Raw genomic sequence first — 20920 nt, 5'->3', positions numbered from 1 at the left:
GACATCAAACTGTTGCACACAAAGATCTATCTTTATTTTTAATTGATTCTCCATTTCAGATTTTTCTCAATTGAGTTCTTAGGACTTTTCACTTCTTGTATTTCGTTACTATGGACATATTGTTTTGTGCTTGAATAAGGCAGACATTTAAGGTTTTCACAAGCATTTAAAATTTTTAACTACAATTTTTTAAATGAATAGTGAAGGCTTTGGATCTCACCTCAAGAAATAAACATCTTGAGAGAAAGTCTTGAATGAACAAGCAGAACGAACGGGTCATTTTGATTCTCTCAAAAATAAAAATACTAAACATTTTTATTGAACCTTATTCCCTTGACTTATAATGTTGAAATTATTACACTAAATATTAACTTGTGTTTATTACTATACATTTTTTTCTTTAATTCAGCCTGTATAATGAATTTGGATGATTAAATTGCATGTCTCAATATGAAACATACTGTTTTTTTTAAAGGTTTGTAGGCTGTTTTTAAAAATTTTTAATTCATTTTTAATTTTAATTTTTTATTTTTTGTGGGGAGGTAGTTAGGTTTATTTAGTTAGTTATTTTAATGGAGGTACTGGGGCTTGAACCCGGGACCTCCTGCATGCTAAGCATGTACTCTAAACCACTGAGCTATACCCTCCCCCCTAAACCTACTCTTGAATGTGAAAAATATTGAAGGACAAGAATAGCAGAGGTAACTGAATCTACACATCTAATTTTAATAAATTTTTTTCAATCTAACTAAGCTTTTTAGCAAGTGGCAGGCAAGCAGAATGGACTGAGGGCTTCCCTGCTCCCTGCTCCCCGTCCTCCAGAAGTCCCGAGCTGCAGTGCAGCGGCCACGAGCCCTGAACAGGGAGGCATACGGAGAAGCAGAGATTCCAGTTAATTCACAGATTGCCCAGTCAGCTCCTGGAGTAATTGAGAGTCAACTGTAACAAATCTGATTTCCATCCCGGGCACGAATAGTGCTAGGCATCAACCCTGTATTTTTTTATTTTTTTGTCTCAAAACCATTCCCGGCCATAAGATGCCTTTTCTAGTAATTTAAAAATAATCCAGTAAAACATAAACATGTATCTTTTTTGGCCCCCAATACCTGGCATTTCATCTAGAGAAATAAAAATCTTAAGAGCAGTTCAGCATATGAACAAATGAAACCTTTTAAAAGACATTTCAGTGTGACAGCCGGAATGAGCATATGTATCTTTTTTTCTGATTTTTGTGTGTGTCTGAGAAATGAAGGAACTAGTTCTGATCCGTTACTTGCAAATGCATGGGAGATTTACTGCTCTGTCAGGAAAAATATATATATACAAAGTCATGAGTATTTGCAACTGTACGCGCCCCTTACCTTCCATGGAGTAACGAGCCTTTGTTCTCTTGCCCTGTGATGGGGCGTCTGCTGGGCTGAATGAGGTGTGGAGTGAGGAGTGGGGAGGAGAAAGACAGAACTGGAGAATAATTTAGGTTACTCTATGTTACAAAGGAGAGGGCAGGACAAGGAGGTTCAAGGGCACAGAGTGGGAGGGAGGGAGAAAGAGAGAGACCGAGTCAGAGAGACAGAGAACAGCAAAAAACACGTCTGCGGTGGGGGGGGGGGGGGAGAGGATGGTGAGCCCCTGGGACGGGAGGGGCAGACCTGCTGTGCCCTGTGCTCAGGCTGGACGCCAGGGAGCCCAGTTTTATGCCGGTTACACTGTGAAACACGGAGGGCTCAGCTTTCATAAGTGTTACAGTTCTCACAGCTTCATGACTTTGTCTTTGCCACGTGTCTTTTCTGTAGTGTACATTTGCTTTTTCCTTCCTTCATTTGAGCAGAACCAGAACGACAATGATAGACATGTTGTTTCTATAACATACAGTTCCACTGAGGGTGAAATTTAATTTTCATAGTCTGGAACTGGAGTGACTCCTCTCAGGAACTCTTAAGTATACTTTTTCCTTGAACATATTTTATGTGTTTATAAATTTTTATAAGTTGAGAAAGCTTCATTGGGAAAATCGACTAAGTCAAGGTCTGTACTCCTAGAATGTTATTACACGTCAATATTAACACAACTTTGATACCATACCAATGTGAATATCTTTTCCTGTTTTTTTTTTTTAAAACAGAAACCAGTATTTTTGCACTGGTTCCTAATATAATTAAAAAAATTTATGTTTATCTTATTTCTGAATTATTCTCTCCTTGTCAGTAATTCTGTTTTATTCATTAGATATTTCTACTTTTGCTGGTGCCTCATGTTTTATTCCTTTTTGTAGGTTTCTGTACAGTAAATTAACCTTCCTCTAGTGCATAGCATGGGGCTTTGCATAAAGTAAATGCTCATGTATTGAATAAATGTAGATTAGTAGAGTTCCCCCTATTAGTTTTAGGGGACAGTGGGTATGATGGCTTCTTGATATGTCAGCTTGGCTGGGCTGAACAGCAGCCCTTAGCTATTCAATCAAGCACTAATTTAGATGCTACCACGAAGAGATCTGAAGTTTAAAGTCCTTAACCAGTTGACTTTAAGTTAATCAAAAGGAAGATTATTCTGGGTGGGCCTGGCTTAATCAGGCGAGCCATTTCAAAGAGGTCTTCCCTCAGCTCAAGACTCCAACAGCTGCTGGATCTACATTTTCTGTCTCTCTTCCTTGGATCTTAGGGTGGCAGCTTGCTTATAATTTTCCCTTCTTAATGACCTGGGGACAATAAACTTCAGCTTTTGCCTGTGGGGCTCCAGCCAGTTTGTAATCTTTCTTTGAGATTGCCTATGGACAGGAGCTTCCACCTATGCCCACGGGGAACAGCTTTCTCATTTCCTCCCTTTTGAGTGCCAGCCCTGGGGGCTTCGGGCTTGTGTAACTGGCCTTCACAATTGCACAAACCAATTCCTTGTTAACACATGCAAACAGTCTCCTACTGGTTCTGCTTCCTTGGTTGAACTCTAACTGAGTGGATATCTGATTTTTCCTCTTTTATCCCCAGTGATACCCATTAAGGTTAGTTCTCGTAAATCTTGGCTGAATGATGCCTGGAATCCTTAAGGTCTAAAATGGACTTGATTTGAAGTATAATTTTAATAAACATGTAGGTTTTGGACAAACTACTGTACCTTGAGAAGTCAGTGTTTCCTTTTTTATTTCAAATATTTTTCCTTTTATTATTTATTATTTTTTGCTTTCCCTTTTATTTTGGGGAAAGGAAAATAGCTGAAAACTTTGGAACACATTCAGAGAACAAAGAAACTAACCATAGACCCAACCCAGAAAAGACTGCCCTGTTGGAGCGACTAACAGCTCCATCCCAATTAGCGAAAGACGCTTGAGGCTGAGGGCTGGTTTTATCTGAGGACGCTGAGCCAGGAGGGTATTCAGCACGTGCTCTCATCTCCCTCCCTCCCTCTTTTGATTCCTCCCCCCGACCCCCTCCCTCCCTCTTTTTCTTCCCTCTCTTCTTCTCTTCCCTTCCACAAGCACTTACGGTGAGGTAAAATTGAGATAAGATACATCAGGAAATACTTCTCATTGGCAGGTTACCAGGGACTTTGGAAGACCAAGCCAGGCCTGGTCAGGGTGGAGGTTGGGGGTCAACACGTGAAGAAAAGAAGCAGGAAGTGGACAGTTTGATCCTGATTTGATCAGGGGCTGGGCTAAAGGCACTACTTATCTGTATTTCTGCTTGTTTTTCTCTTGGGGAGCTGGTGCTGGGAGTGCCTCGAGCCTGGAGGCGCCCGGGGGAGAAGCAGGACCACAGTGGGGCCCAGCTGGAAGAGGGCGGGGGGTGGGGGGGCTGGCCGTCATCCAGACTAGTGCCAAAGGCAAGGGAGAGCCTGAGGCCCACAGCTGACCTGGCCCAGGCACCGCGGCTGGAGGGAGGCAAGTTCGGGTGTCAGGCCACAACGCACATTTTCCTGGAATGCCTTCTTGCCTGTGTCTGGGGAAATACATACGTGAACTGACCATGGTGCTGGAGAAGGTCACTGCCGTGTGGCTGTCGGGACAGGCAGGTGGTCCTGGATTTAGGGACTCAGAATCCTGTCTTTTGGACACACAACTAACGGAAAGGTGTCCTGCTTCTGGCTGATGGGCTGGAACGGCAGGAAGTCCTCTTCAAAGATGTCTTATTTTACTCAGCGTTTGCTTTGTAGAAGCCAACTAAATAGAGGAATAAGAGAAATAAAAGCTTACTTAGACTTCTTCTGAGGACTTGTTTAATTTGTCTTGTGATAAAGCGTAATTTTGAGGACCATCATGCTAGAGAGATTTAAGGGGAGATTATGGAGATTATTAAAATGTTCTTTCTTGGATACAGGAGAGGTTTGTAACACTTTTAAATCACTGTTGAGAAAACAAAAGGACGTGTTATTAGGGAGCATTGCATAAAATACACAGAGCAGGATATTTTAATATTAGTCTATGTTTTACCTCCAGGAGTAGCAAATGACGGAACAATTGTATTATGGACCTCCAAATTATAGTTTATCATAAAAGGGTCACATGCTCCATTGCAAGAGAAATTTTATTTGAATTATAGTGCATTTCTAAACCTCATGAATGATTTGTAAGAGGTTTAGTCTTTGGTAACTCAGAAGGCTGCTGACTAGAATTACAGCTCCCATTAACAGGAGTACAAGTGAAATAATTTTGTTTCAACAGTCATATCCTAAGGGCAAATGGGTCATAGGGAGTGATTAAATTGAAAACAGGAACCCAGTAATAATCACTATGTATGTATCCCCTGTGGATGACCTCACTTTTTTTCCCTCAGGACTTTAGCTTTCTCAGACATTTACCATTGGATCAAGATATACTGGTAACAATAATAGGGTGATTGAATATGCCATTAGATTTTTCCCTATAAAAGTATTCTCGGCACAAGAGACAACATATTGATAGTCCTTTCTAAATTGAAATATTATACAGAGGGCAAGAGGACTACATAGATTTAGCAAATAATTTGATGGCCAGAAAAATACCATAGATCAGCAACAATGAGCTTTTGCAGCAAAAACCCAGGACCCTGATGATAAGAACCGTGCTTTGCAAAGTTATAGGGCATATATTTGAATCAGAACAGCTCTTCACACATAAAATAATGAAAACATCATGAATGTTTACTTAAAGTAGTTCTTCTGACCCCATAATTCTGAACAATTGGCAAGAATGGGAATTTATATTTTAGTTCATAAAAGGGAGATATTCTGCTTCAGGAAATTATGTATATCTTCAGAGCAGTATGACTCTCTGAAGACTGAGTATATCTAATGTATTTTTGGCGTTCCCTTGGCTTGGACCACAATGGTGCTTTGAATTTTTAATTCGAGGATTTATATGCACATTAACTGCTCGATACACCCTCTTTGCAGCTGGTGGAGGAGGAACACCTCGCCTGGCAGACTTGGCTGGCTGATTTGTGTAGGTTTCATGCGTGGTAATGGTGCACCGAGACCGCTCATGTGCTTTTGAGGATCAACGTAGGTGTGCAAGGAGGAGCGAGAGCAGGAGCTGGGCGTGAGTGGAGAGACAGGCAGAGGCAGGCACAGAGTGGCTTTTCTGGAGATGGCCATTCAAATTCACGACGAAACACAAGGCGTGAGATGCATCAGAATTAAGCCACAATGATGGGAGAGCTAAAAAGCATGGAGCAGTGTTGGGGGAGACAGTGGTGTAAAAAAAGCCTGGAAACTTCCACTGGCCAACAAGGCAGCCGTGAACACACTTGCAGAGACGTGTGCTTATGTGTGTTTCATGGGAACATTTACTGCAGGAAGCCCCGGTCCTTTACTTTGAGTGGTTTTACTGTCCTAAACTGGTAGATACCCTCCTTGACCCAAAAGACGCCTGATGTTTTGATCTGAGCTTTGCTGGCCTTTGGAAGACGTCTCTGGAAGACAAGAAGAGGGTGAGAGGTGGTTGTGGGGCAGCCACAGTGGGGTAGTGCCGGGAGGTGGGGTGCCCTCTTGCCTCATCCTCGTGCTCGGCCTTGTTTCCAGCCCGCCCTGTGCAGGGGCTTCCAGTGCACCCCCCGCAGGCCGTGCTGGGCTCACTGAGCTCCTCCACCTGTGGCTGTTTGGCAGCCCCTCTTTTCCATCCTGCACCATTCTCACAGCAGGACAAGGAGCTCTGCAGCATCTCCTCCCAGCCCTCCTATCCACCAGGCAAACTCTCCGCAGAGTAGAAGGGAGAGGTGGTTTCATTCCTGCTGTTTGTTGAATGAATGAATAAGTGAATGAGTGGATGGCTTGTCTTCTCCTGACTGCTCATTGCACATGGCCATTTCCAGACTTCTAACCTCAGTTCTCCCCCCTACTGTTTTCCTCGGGGGATCTCCTGTACCCCACTGGGTGGAACTTTATGGTACCACATACACGGCCCCAGATCTTATTCTTCAGGACTTTCTTCTCTCTCTCGAACTTCAGATCTGAATTTCCAACTGTTTGTTGTATGTGCTAAAAGTTTTTCAAACCCAACATGTTCACCTGAAATTCACTTCTGTCCTTTAGTCTGATCTTCCTTCTCCTTTCTTCAGTCAGCCTAAAAATTTTGTCATGCTCCTTACTTCCTGCATTAAGAAACCAAACTCATTTTGCGTCTTCAAGATTTCTTGACTCATCCCCTCTTTGCCGTTCCCAGGGATACTGCCCTAGTTCAGAACCTCATTATTTCTACATCGTCATTTGAATTATTTCCTAACACTCATGTCATTTCCCCCCTGAAGTGCTTAGCAGACATGCAGTAGGAGAGAACTTGTCTCTGGCCCCCTGACTCTTTGAAAGTTCCAGAAGAGCCCAGTCTCTGAGGAGAGAGTCATGCTTTGCATTTGAAGATGTTCTACAAAACGCACAACTGAAAAATCCTTTTAAAAATTCAATATATTCTAGAGATGGAAGTGCCTCCGACTTGATTCAGCCGCGACCCAGTTGTCTTGGCGAGAGCTATTAATATGTTGAAAGGAATTCCTTCAGGTCTTCTTCCCATAATGATTTTTTAAGGGCAACACTCAAAATCAAGGTCAACTCACAAAGGGATCATTTACCGTGTAACAGATAGAAATTTTAAGCCAGTCTGATTCTGAGGTTTAAGAACTTTTTTTTCATGTTAAAACTAAAAGTTGATTAATTTCATTAAAAATCACAGTGCATATCATACAGAGAGGCCTAGTGACATTCATTTTCCCTGTACAAGTACCCACAGGTGTCTGAAATGGAGGCAGCAAGGCACTGGGCACGAGAGAAGGGCTTTCTAGACCATCAAAGAGCTCTCTTCCACCTTTATGACATGTGACAGTTTTTTCTGCTTTTCTCCATTGCCACCGTGGTCCTCTTTGCTTTACCGACATTTTCTGCTTTGTTGGGCTTTCTAGCTCAGATGAGCTTTCCGAACGTGTTAGTTTCAGTGAATTAAAATATTGAGTTGCGTTGACTAGGGCTTTTGAGTTAAGTGAATATTATTGCGTTTTAATTTTAAGGAAATGATACACACTATATATATATCATATATATATATGATTTCAGCAACTCAGCCTGGCATCCAACCCTCAAATTGACAGACATCTAAAAATGTTTGCTTTATGCCTAACAGAGGGTAGACATAGCTTTTTTTTTTTTAATGAGAGGCGTTTTGGTTTAGATAAATGGCTTGCTTGTCTTTAATAATTGAAAATACAAATTTAAGAGTAGTAAGGGAACCAGTTTTAAAAAAGCAAGGTGTCCGGGTTCTCATCAGAGTGAGACTGACTCCATTACGGGGTCTGGTTTCGGGTGTGTGAGGTACAGAAACAGGAAGGTTTGCAGAGTTTCCTCAGGCACTAGAGAGGCCCTGGGGGGCGTGGGCTTGAAGCAGGGAAACAGCGGGCCACTGTCTCTGCCCTTAATTAGGCCTGTAAAACCCTATATGCATAGTCCCTTAATCCAAGGCATGAGGATGCATATCTCATGGAATCATAAATGTTGATGCTTGCCGTCTCAGAAGATTACACACTTTATAAAGCAGAATTCTGGGTTCATTCCACCCTAAACATGTCATACATCAAAATCCGGTTTTACAAAACAAGAAAATTAAGAGTTAATAATTTGCTTTACAGGAAGATTCACCGTAAGATTATTTAAAATTCAAACTCCCCTAGCCTATTTCAAATGTATTAGATTTACCTAACTGCAACTGCCCAGAACCTTCAGAAGTCTGCACAGAGTGTGGGGAGTCTCTCTAGTAGCGCATATGAACTTGATGCAAACTTGCGTCTGTGTAACCGCGATCTGAATGAAGGGCATCTGCAGATGGTCCTTCAGTCCCACTTGGCCGTCAGTTTAAGTCAAGTTTCGGAAACCTTCAGTTTCTCAGAGGCATGATTTCCGTGGTTATGACAGAGCCAAAGGCTGGGAATTAGGATTCTATCAGCTAGATTTCTCTCTCTTTCTGACATACAAGAAGGAAATATCCTTCACTCTTAAAATGAGTGAAAACAGGATTTCTTTCCTTTGTCCACTCTCTGGTAAAGATGTGCTAAAAGGAGATACAGTAGAAGAAAATTTTTAAAAATTAAGGATATATAGTGAGACTGTATAAGGTACTGTGTTTGAGAGCTGCACTTATTTTCCCTGGGGTATTGAAATATCATTGACATATAACAGTGCATAAGCTTAAGATGTACAGTGTGTTGATTGGATACACTTATATATCGCAAAGTGATGATCGCCATAGCATTAGCTAACACGTCTGTCAAGCAACATAATTACCATTTTTTTTTGGTCTGTGTGTGGTGAAAACATTTAAGATCTACTCTCTTAGCAACTTTCAAGTACATAATAAAGTATTATTAACTGGAATCACCATGCTGTATATTAGATGCCCAGAACATATTCATCTCATAACTAGACTTTTATGCCCTTTGACCAACATCTCCCCAATTTCCCCAGCTCCTAGCTCCTGACAACCACCCTTCTAGTCTGTTTCTATGAATTTGAATTTTTCAGATTCTGTGTTAAGTGAGATCATAAGGCATTTGTCTTTTTCTGTCTGACTTATCTCACAGCATAATATCCTCAAGTTCCATCCATGCTGTTGAAAATGGTAGAGTTTTCTCCTTTCTTATGGCTGAATCATACTCGTGTGTGTGTGTGTGTGTGTGTGTGTGTGTGTGTGGTGTATTAAGTAGCTTGCTCAGAGTTACACAGCTAGTTAAGTGGGGTTTCTGGGTGTGGACCATGACAGTTTGCTGTATCATCTGTATTCTTAAGCTTTGCATTAAGCAGTGAAAGTTTATCCCTTGCTCAGACCACCAGTCCTATTCCATTTCTCAGAGGCACTTTTCTATCAACTGGGAAGGTTCTAAGCTTCAGACCTCCCTGGATGCAAACATTTATTCTGCTACTAGAATCAGACCGTGCCATATGTATTGAATTTTTATATTTTGGCCATCATGTGTTTCATCTCCAAGCACTCCTTCTTGTTCCTGGTTGTTCAGTCTTCTTCGTAGTCAATTGAGAATGCTAACGTAATCTCTCTGAGGGTGCTAATTATACCACTGCCACTGAATAATACATTTCTTCTCTTCCCTGACTTGTTCCTCTTCTGTGCTCCCAACCGTCCTCAAATGCCTGCTGAGCTTTGGTATTTAGCGCGTGGTGAGCTGGAGTGATCAATCTGGGCAGCAAGCTGGCTTCCCTCCGTGGCTCTGTGGATGTTTCCACTTGACTTGCTTTTTCAATGAGTAGCTTTTAGCTATAAATACTAGCGTTGGTTGTCTTCCCGTTTTCTAATTGGTCAGTTTATACCTTTACCTTTGAATCACCTCTTCCTGCTTTCCCCGGGTTTATTTCGTTCTTTCATTCTTGCTTCAGAGCTCACTGCTTGCTCTGGCATACAGGCGAAGCTCCGGCAAAGTCATTCGGGGCTTTTTCCGAGTGCATCTGTTTTTCTCAGAGACTGTAAAGAAAAAAAAAATTTAGTTCTTTGCAACTAGCAGCGGGTATTATGAAGTAGAATGCAGAATTTACAAATATATTAATGATGGAAGAGGGCCTTAAGGAGGATGAGGGGTTGGCAGATGGGGAGGGGCAGCTCTGGGCTGTATCCCATCTCCGGAAGTGGTCACGCTCCTCACTTCTGCCTCTGTGGGCTTTTTGGTCCATACATCAAAACATCTGAAACCAAGTCATTTCACTGGCAGGGTGGAAGGGTCTGATCCAGCCAAGGACTTGCCTGAGTTGTGTGTGTGTGTGGTGGGATGGCCGGGGGCTGTTTGCTGCAGCTTCTTGGGGACTATGGAAGCTCCCACCGCAGCAGCCAGAACTAGAGGATCAACCTTCTCTCCTTTGGTGAGCCTGCTCCTTCCTTCCTGGAAAAAAGCCTTCCTGCTTTCCTCTAAATAGGCTCTCTCCAGGGTCCTACCCCCTGCTTAGCCGAACTTCATTCGCTTGCAAGATAAATACGGTGTGCTTTTCCTCTCTTGCTGTTAGACTTCGCTTCAGAGCCCCTTTTTACTGGTGTAAGCCTTGGATTTGCAGGAAAAAAATTTCAGAAGCAGCATGTTCATAGGGAACATCGGCCCCCTGCAGAATGAGCTCAAACTTAAGAGGTTCATCTTTCTAGACTGTTAAAACTTTTCCTCCAAAGTCCGTTCACCCCAAAGAGCAGAGCAGAGAGACCATGTTACGTGCCACCCGCTTCTGGTGGAGCCCAAAGCAATTAATACGATGTCTGCGTGTGTTTCAGCATAAAAATCCTATTTTGCTTCCCCAGTCTTTGCATAAAATACTTAATAAAGATGTATCTCATGGTTTCTTCTCTTCCCCAGGCTCATTACCCTGGTTTGAGAGGGAGAGATAACTATAAACCCTTTATATAATAATTTTTATTTTCATTTAGTCTTTCAAACAGACAAATAAAAACCTTAGGGGACCAACTGAAGGGGAGCTTAAGGAGACTGGGGACATTTAGGAGAGGAGGAAGCTGACATTTACCGAGTGCCTGCTGGGCACCCAGTGCTATGCTCGTGGCTCCATAAGCATCATAAGATGCCTCCGTTTTCACAGACGTCAGTGGCTGATGGTGCTCACTTTTCGCCATGCCTCTGGGTAGCACCCTCTCACCTGGCTCTGTACTGGGGTGTGACTCGCTTTGGCCATTTGGAGGTAAGCGAATGCGATGCAAGCAAGGGCTCGAACAAAATCTTGCGCCACCAGGTTTTTGCTCTCCTAGTACCTTCACCACATCATGAGAATGAGCCCTGGCTGGCTGGAGGATGGGAGACACACGAAGCGGGGCAAAATTGCCCTAACTGTGTAAGCCGGGGTCATCCTAGATCAGCCAATGGCAAGTCACAGACTAGCAGAGCCAACCCCACTGCAGACACACACGTGTGCACAGCTAAAGCGACTGAAGCCCACAGACTTACTAGCTAAATACATTTTCGCCATTGCCTGCCGTGGAGGTTTTGTGGTTATTCCTTACACAGCATTATTGGGGCAATAAATAACCCATACTGCAAGGTTTTGTTACCAAACGTCTTTTTATTGATAAGAAAAATGAAGCTCAGAAAGGTTAATTAATGCACCGGAGGCGGGGCCGGGACTGGGACCAGGTCCTCCTGAGTGCCCTGAATTGCGCTGAATGGGGATCAGAGCCAGGCAAGGTGACATGGTAAGTTTATAATCTTTAAAGTAACAAGCTTAGGCTCCTCCTGGCCCCAGTGCTGATCCTTTAAAAACATGGCCAAACAGGGAAAGAAACCTGAAAGTAGATTAGTCTTGAGGAAAGTAAAGACATTAAAAATGTATTTCTTGCATTTACTAAATTTGTTTTCCTTTTTCACATATTTTAAGCTGAAACTCACTCAAGTGTTCTTCCCTTTCTATGTATGATATAGGCCGTGAAGACTGTAAAAACATAAAAGGAACGCTTATTTTTCTTAGGTGAAGAGAATAGAAGTATTTATGTGGTTTTCTCTGTTGGCATAGATGAGCAGATTAACCATAAGTGGGAGACTCAGCAGATCTCTGTTTCCCCGACACATAAAATAGTGCGTTTGGCCACTTTTTTGTGTTTTAGTACATTTTTGTCAACAATTTTTTATTATATAAAAAAACTCATCTCTACTCCGTACAGAAGTTTTAAAATCATTTCACAGCTGAGTGGAACCCTAAACAGAGCTATCTTAGTGTAATGAAGCAGAAAACGATTGCTTCTTAACAAGGCTGCTATATGGTGACAAACAGCTCATAAAAATCCCATCTGCCACAAAACGCCTCTATTTTAGTTGCCTTAGAATCTAAATAGTATATTTCCTATTTCTTTTCAGAAACAACAGAGGACGTATAAAGCCTTCACCACCATCAAATTATACCCTGACAAGAAAAGCACTTGGTTCCTGATGTACAGGTGTGGTCCATTCCCGGGCCCACACGTGTCTGGCGCTGCCCTTCAGACCTGCAGGGCTTCTGACCACCCCCTCCCAGCGCCCGTTACCGGCTCCCGGGGGGTCATACAGTAACAAACGCGATGCCGCTTCTGATGCTTCAGCGTCAGAAGATGGCTTGTGTACCAACTGGCTTTTGTTTGTAGGTTTTGTTTAGTAAAGACGAAAGACAGCTCCAGGGCTGGCAGAGACAAAGAAATGGGACTATTTGTAGAGTCACTGATCCTATGAAAACCTGCATTTTGTTGGGGGGAGCATTGCTGCCAACTTCGACTTACGGTTTTAGGTGACAACCTTTATCTATCTATCTATCTATCTATCTATGTATATATGTATCTACTTTATTTGGGTGGTCTTTTCAAAGTGTTTTTCCACCCGCTACAAATTCCACATATCTATCTCAACCAAACAGCTTTCCCTTTTCAAAACATTTCAGCCTAATAACTTGATAAAAGTATAAATTCCATCTATCTCTAGGTAATCTAGTATGCCTTTAAAATGCAAATATGTTCTTTAGTAAAAGAAAGCTGCCAACACCTTCATTTAGAATATAAAATATAATATTTACAAACGTATTCAAAGACATTTGCTTTTAGAAGATGCTGGGATATCTTCTTGGAAAGGGCCAATGAAAACTGATGTTTAAATACATTTAACTTTCAAGTAGAACGTTATAGAATTTTCTGGTCTGAGGATACGATGGGCTTCTGTGAACTGGCTGCGACCCAGCTCCCTCTCGTTTGATACCAGGTGGAATTTTACCTTGAAGGATGTAACTCTCTTGATTTTCATCGAGCGATTACAGTGCCACCGTCTCCGCTGTCTCTTGCGTGATTTCATTTACCCTTTCAGCGAATCTCCGGTGTGGGTTCTGTTACGTCTTCACAACACAGAGGGAGGGCCATGGGCTAAGAGAGGTGAGGCCACACAGAGGTCACACGGCTGGTCAGTGGTGGAACCAAGGATTGGTTCCAGAGCTCTTTCCATTATGTTGCATTGCCTCATGGAGCAGCAGAGGGACCAGTGCAGTAAAAGTGGGCTGAATTCGGAGTCAGGACGCCTGGGTACTTGCCTCGACTCTGCTGACAGCTGTGTAATTCCAGGCATGTTGCTTTGTGTTGATGGGAGTTTTGTAGCAAATGTTACTGGGGCTTCATCAGGCCTGTAATTCTGGGATCTAACTGAACATTTGGACACGAAAAGGTGCAGACCAAAGTGAAGGACTTCAGTACTGTGTGCCATGTACATCAATTAAAATGCTCCAGTTCTTTGCCTGCTTATAATGCACAAAATATTACTCTAATGCTTAAAAATCCAAATAGTTTATCTAGTCTCCTGTTGATGGATATATAGGTTGATTCCGGTTTTTGGCTCTTCTGAATAAAGGCGCCAAGTACATTCTTGTGGAAATACTTTGCAGAAGTGTGCACTCATTTCTCTTCGGTTTATAAGTGGATGTGACATTTGCTCATTCAATAAGTGTTTATTGAACAGCTTCTCTGCGAGGCATGTATGAAGTACTTTACTCCATTGTCTTACTTACACTTTGCAATATTTTATGATATGAACAGTATTGTGTGTATTTTAATTATTAGCAAACAGAGCCATAGAGTTTAGTAACGTTGCATAGTTTAGTAAGTCATGCCCACTCTGATCAGCTCCAAAGTCTGAGCCTTTTTCTACTGGGCTGCACTGCCTTGCTAATATGTTTTTATGTACCTGTAAACTTAAGAAGTTGGTTTGGTTTGGGTTTTTCAAGCCAAGCCACTCATTCTCCTTACTTGACCCTGCAATAAACCTTCCTCTGCTCAAAAAAAAAAAAAAAAAAAAAAAAAAAAAAAGAAAAAGAAAAAGAAAAAAAGAAAATAAAAAGAAGTTGGCGTGCACGTTTTATATTTTATTAGGTGAAAAAATACCTCTAGACATAACTTCAATTTTACAGGGTCATCAGAGTGTTGAATAAAATGACAACCAGTAAAAGAAGGGAGTGCACAATGCAGATAATGATTAAAATTGCCTTCTTACAATAGGCTTAGCCACTAAAGGGTTAAAAGAAGCCAAGCTGTGAAATGTGAACTTGTCGATTCTGTTTAGAAGAGTACACATTTTGATACAGAATATTTAATTCGTCTTGCCTCGCCAATTAGACTGTAACTTCTAAAATTAATGTTCTGCACACTGGAAAGGAGAAAGAAGAGTTGTTAGGTGACCACAGGATGAACACAGACGGGGAGGGTCTCACTGGAAAGGAATGAGCGGGGGTAAAAGATTCTTATTTTTCCAAGAACCACCATATGTTCACAAAAATGAATCCAGGTATTCCTTATGTTATGTTTCTTGTTCTCTTTAAAAAAATAAGGAGAGGGATTTTGATCCACAGAGCTCAAATCCCCACTAAATTTTGTCCCTTTTGCCATAAGAATCTGGCATCTACATAGACACATATGCATATTTTTCATTTGCTTGCTTGCAGTTTTAGCTCTAATAGTTGCCGTCTTGGAGAGGAGAGCCGGCAGCTGCTGGCCTCTGTAATTTTTAATGATATAATGGGACAGGATGCATAATGTGCTGTGTCTCTTGACGGGTTCCAACCTTGGACTTTTTTCCAGTTCTCCAAAATGGAAAATGTCATGGGCCAAGACTGCTCAAAAATAAGGCCCAAGTAAATGTCCACACAAATCACAGCAGCTCATGTGGCCACAGCACCGGCCGCCGAGAAATCATCACGGCTCAGAAGCCATGTGTTTTCACCCTTTGTTCAGGGACTGTCTGTGCTGCATCCTTCCGGATCTCCTTCCCCGTCACTTCCATCCCCGGTCCGCGCTTTCCCTTCGCCTTCCCTTTTGGTGTGTGAAGGCACATTGTTCAGTTCCCCTCGTAATGAACAGGAGGCCATGTGATATTAAAGTCACTCTTTTTAAGAAAGGGAGGACATCAGGTTTCCCTCCCAATTCTTTCCTTCTGTCTGCCGGCTCCCATTCTAGTCAGATTCTCCGTTCCACCTGCCATTTGGAATGACAGGCAGGGTTGGAAGCACTCACTCTTTTTTCAGATGCTGTCATTATTTTGATGGGTGTCTTTGGTGGTGTGAAGATGAAGGCATCCGTGGTTCGTATTCTGCTGCTTAAACCTAACGTGTTGGAGGTGAAAGAAACGTCACGTTGCATTACATCTTTTGTTGGCCCCCAGTGTTACTAATTGCCGTATTATATCGCAATACTCTTACACTGTATTTCTGCCAAAGTTACACGAGTGAGGCAGAAAAGTATTCAAGAGGGTAAAAATGAGGCTTCTTGGATCCGGCTTCCTGCTCTCTGTAAGTGGCAGGAGTTTCCTATGTGTGGCCGTAGTGATAGAAACTGACAGCACATGCTTCAGGTGTGAGGAAGAAGATGGAAAACAGATCACACTGAATTAATAAAGTGAATTCCTGGCTCTGACACCTCCCCGACAGGAAGGAAACGGGACTGAATGACGCACACAGGATATAGTGGACGGTGCTGGCTACGGTCTTCCTCCCCCAAGTCTCGGGACGTCCTGGCCTCTCTCTGTGACATCTAGCACCAATTCTTGTTTCGCTCATGAACTTGGGGGGAAGTCTGCAAACTCGGACGTAGATAGCAACGAGGAGGCGGCTTTTAAAGGCTGATTTTGGCTTTATAAGTAAACAGGTATTATCCAGATAGGAAAAAATTCAGCCTGCCTGGAGGTGCTTAGTGGCTTTAGTCTGTCTGAAGTGGACTAAACCAAGAAGTAACAGGGTCTTCTCACCGTCCCCTGCTCATGGAATCTGCCAGAAACTCTTCACCTCCACTGTTACTTACAGTGAAATCTGCCAGAAACTTGTCTTTCTTTTCCTTAATAAGCCACCCCTTTTCTCTCCACAATGAAGACAGATAAACAGCAAGCTCAGAACTCAGATGAGTGGCTTTCATAAGAGCTTAAATCAAAGAAAGGAGGCGTCCTTTCCCAAGAGGACCGCTAAGCGGTGGGAAGACTGCACACTCTGCCGCAAAACGCAGAGAGCGCACTGCTTAAGCAAAGCCCGTTTCGCGTTGACATTTAGCTTTGTTTGGGCAACATGCTGAAGCTGACAGAAATACTCAGTTTGGTTTCCAGTTTTGCTTCCACAGATGAAGATGTCATCTGGTGTGCGTGCGGTTCAGACACAGGCATCGTTGGTGAGGGGTGGCACTGTGGAGGCCAACCAGACCTGGGTACCCGTCGAAGTTATTTGGACGCGAGCCACAGAAACTGACTTTGGCTAAAAGGAGAATTTGTTGGAAGGATGTGGAGAGGCAGCCGAACTGGAAAATTAGGTTCAGAGCAGGAAAAGGAGGGGGGCTCCAGGAATCCATGCGTGCTGCTCATGTATGAGTAGGGGCCCAGCGCTCAAGCTCCCGGGAGGCGTCTCTGGCTGGATCAGTATGATTATACCCTCTACTTTCTTCCCCCCTAGGGTTTGCAAGCAGGGCTCCTCACTCAGTGATCTTGTTCTGCTGAACGCAGTGCAGGAGAGGTAATTCCTTAAAAAGAACACCACGGTGCTGTTATTAAAAGAAGGGAGGAACTCATGCTCATCTGCCCAAAGAGATAACTGTCCAGGGCACAGTGTAATGTGCTGTTGATTTTATGCCATATTTTCTATGGCTTTTAGTTCGTAGTCTGTATAGTTTGTCAGAAGAAAGGGAGGGGATAGAAGAGAATAGGGAAATACTTTTCTCATTGCACATTATATAACCTGATGTGGCGTAAGCAGTGCATGTGGACACTGGCATAAAGGGTTACACTCTCAAACCTCTGATCTGTTGCCATCAGCAAAGATGTTGAGTTTTAATCCATGGGAAGTATCCTGGCCGTGACTTTCTGCCCCATGGAGAAATCTGTGTTAGCTGGCATCTGAGTTGTAAGATCTTCTTTTTGCCAAACAGAGAAATTAACATCCTCTCCCTCCTTGACAAGGAACGGGGCAGGACACAAAGGGAACTGAACAGGAGGACCCCCACCCCAACCCCAGGGGCAAAGCCACAGTGTCACAGACTGAAGGGGTACAAGTCCCCGGGTAAGGGTGGTGATTAGTGTCAAGTCTGTCTTGCAAAGCATGTGGGAGGGACAATATTGACGCATACCATGGACTTACAACTGCAGAGGCAAAGACTACTCATTTTATACAAATAGTGCCAAGGCCCAGATACTAAGGTGTGACTGTCCCAGAGCAGGTCGGCAAACGACAGGAGCAGAAAAGGCTTCAGCAAAACCCCAGCAAAAAAGAAAAGAGGAGGAACCCAGAACAATTCATCCTGGAGACAGTTTATCTCAGGCAACTGTGTAAGAGTTTTTGGGGACTGAGAAAAAAGCATTAATTATACATGCATCTGTCTCTATTCTGCTTATAATTTATTGTGTTTAGTTTTGCATGGATTAACTATGCAGTAAACAGCTCAAGGTGTTCATTTCATGGTGGTAGCTCAGTCTATCCCAAGTTAGCTTCGTGGTATTTCCAGATAATGGGGTCAGAGCAAATGAGCAGCTGCAACTGCAAAACAGAATATGTTTGAGGACAGCATTGTTGAGACACAGAAAGAACAGGATTAGTGGGGCTTCTGGGGCCGTGACACAACTGGGTTTAAATCCTGGCTTTGCTGTTTACTAGCACCGTGACCTTGGAAAACTCATTCAATCTCTTGGAGCCTGACTTTCCTCATCTGAAAAATGGATATGATGAGACAGTCCTTATCCTGTGGGGACGCCGGGAGGTCAGGCGTGTAAGGGGTTGGCACAGCTCCCGCGCGTAGTAGGAGCTCAATATATGGTAGCTGTTAGTTTTATACAGAGTCAAGAGTCTGGTTATTTGTAGGGCAAGATAATGGGAAAGTAAATGTTGAGTAAAGCTTTGGCTGTAGAGCTGGAGGATGCTTCGGTCATTGACAGGGTACATGACAAATGTAACAGAGGAACTGTAAACACATTAACGTGAATTCATGATCAGCGCTTTGTGAGCTCAGTGCCTGAGCCGTGCGACTTGTCTGCCCCAAACTCAATGCAATCTTAGTTTGTGTCCGTGACAGAATGATGTCCTGCCTATAAGGTGGCATTTGCTCCACTGGGCTTGGCACTCCCTAGATGATGTCTGTGGCATTCTGAGCAGTTCTGGGGGCGGAATGCATTTTAAGATGGTCGCTGACAGAACAGGTTGACAAGCGATAGAGGGTCTGGCTTTCCATGCCAAATGAGACATGTTTGGAGGAACTGGGGATGAGTTGGAGCATTTGAGACTGAAAGGAGATTTTGACTGCTGTCTTCGGAAGTTGAAAGGTTGACTGTGAAAGAGCGATTGCCTGGGTACAGAGGTTGGAAATGAAAGAGAAGCAAATTATGGCTGAGAACGAGGAGGCTAATAATTAGAGCTGTTCTGTGTTCGGACGGCCCTCTGTGTAAGCTGACTTGGCTCCTGGAGGGTTCACACAGGCTGGGACACCCTGTCCAGAGATGCTGAGGGGGACATTTTTACCTGGAGCTGGAGTTGTTCATCAGAAAACCTTGGTAGGCTGTTCCAGCTCTTTGACTCCAAAATTAAATAACCATTCTCCAAGGACAGAAAGGAAAAAAGTAACAGCCATGAAGCCAGAGGAATCTTTAGTGCTCCTTAAGACTAAAGGAAAATTTCTGCAGAAGAGGGCCTGCTTTCCCTGAATCTCAGGGATCAGTGTCCCCGTGTCCAGCTGGACGGTTAGGGGCTCTGAGCAGCAGGGGCTCAAAGTAGAACACTTATGGGCAGAAGTGGCTACACTTTCCCCACTGCATCCTATTGACGGTCAGCTTTCTTTATTGTTACTGTTGACTTCTAAAGTCAAGAGCGTTCACGGTGTTAGGATCAAGCTTCTCGATGCTAATTGGATCACATTTGTAAGGGGCCCTATGTCGTCATGTTTAGCCAATTTCTAAATTTCTGAACAACCGTGAGATATGCCATGTTTTTTGTTTTTTTTTTTTAATGGCTAAAGAAGAATTGGGAGAGCATACTGTCTGTGTTCTTAACTACCACGTGGTCCTGGCTGGAGAAGAGAAAGGGGAGGGTGGAGGAGCAACAGCCTTTGCGGTCAGGCAGGCATGGCCTTCTGGAGACCGTGGGCAAACTGCTCCTACGAACGCGCAGGTCCCTCATCTCTCCAGGGGGCGCTGTAATGGTGTCTACTTCATAGGTTAGTTACAGGGACTGATGAAGGCATAATAAAGTGCTCAGAGTACTGCCTAGCACACTGCAAGCCCTCAATGAACGCTGCCTACTGTAATTAACTTTCACCCATTTCTCGTGCTCTGTCGTGGTAAGAGTGACACAGATGGTCCACAATTTTAGTACAACTTCAAATACTTATTTTTGTTTTTAACCACCTTCTAATTATTTGGGGAGAAATCAATTCAGAATCTGGCAATCTTTCTTTACCCAGAAATATTTACTAAATACTAATTGTTTCTAGCCTTCACAGACCTCTTCAAGTCTTTGACATCTTTATTAAATCTTAGCACTCCAAATGGTAAATGCAATGTTTATTTGCAGACTTTCCTGGAGTGTAGTTCCATGTATAGAGCTAAACTGCATAAAGTAATAATTGAGAATTAGTTATAAATTATTGAAGCTACAGTGGTTACAGCCACCCTAATAATTAGTCATGTAAGCCTGAAAATAAAATGCCTTAAGAATTTCATATGCCCTTAAACACTTACATTACAAGTGAGGAAGGAAAGCACTGAATTTCTTTAATAGCTATTGAAAAATTTGTATCAGAAAGACCTGTCTTTAAAAGACTGATAGAAAAGGGGTCTAGTGGAATCCAATTACATTTATGTTAAAAATTTCTTGCTTCCTCTCAATAATGTAAGTTTCTTCTCATAAATGTTATAAAGCAGCTGTTCTTTGGCCTTAAATTCGTTATGTCCTTAATTATTACAGAAGAACGTATTTCACAACCAAATGGAAATTTCAAGAACTTTCACAGATTATGTTGTATTTTTAAAAATTTTATTATTATAATGCTAAAATTTCTAAGCTTCCATCAAAAAGAATGAAATATACTCAGGCCTGACTGCAACATCTATAATCAAGCAATATGAAGAATTAAAGACAAGAGTTGATTGTTATGAAATTCCATACCCAAAGTTACTTTGCGTGAGTCATTAGTATTTATAACTAAACTGTCCTTTGATTTGCATTCATCATGTACCTTGGGATTACATAAAGACTAATTTATAAATATTCTGAAAAAGGAGAAGATGCCATAATTAAATCACAGTAATTAACTTGGATATTGGGTTATTATTTGAATGAACCACAGAGTCTTACTATGCAGGTTGATTTTCCATGGTATTCGGAAGGTTAAGATTCAGCACATGGAAGATATATGAAAGTAACTTCTTAGAAAAATAGCTCTTTTTCAGACCTATACTCACAGTGAACATGAACTTGTCATTAAGAAAACATAACATGCAACAAAGTTTCATATTCATTTGTT

General features: G+C 42.6%; 1 long non-coding RNA gene across 2 annotated transcripts in view; it reads left to right on the top strand.

Moving 5' to 3' along the window:
• The window catches only part of LOC140700389 (uncharacterized), a 100554-nt gene extending 87949 nt beyond the window's left edge, over positions 1–12605 (top strand). The window contains exons 3-4 of one of the 2 annotated variants that reach the window (XR_012078786.1): positions 12294–12373; positions 12557–12605. This is a non-coding gene — a long non-coding RNA (uncharacterized lncRNA). Of the gene's footprint in view, positions 1–12293; positions 12499–12556 lie in introns of those variants that run through there. The other variant, XR_012078785.1, reaches the window with a different exon arrangement.
• The last annotated feature ends 8315 nt before the right edge of the window (positions 12606–20920 follow it).

The sequence above is a fragment of the Vicugna pacos genome, chromosome 12 (genome assembly GCF_048564905.1).
Source record: "Vicugna pacos chromosome 12, VicPac4, whole genome shotgun sequence".
In the NCBI taxonomy this organism is placed as follows: Eukaryota; Metazoa; Chordata; class Mammalia; order Artiodactyla; family Camelidae; genus Vicugna; species Vicugna pacos.
Note: the sequence above shows the minus strand (reverse complement) of the source record. Positions and strands in the feature narration are given on the sequence as shown.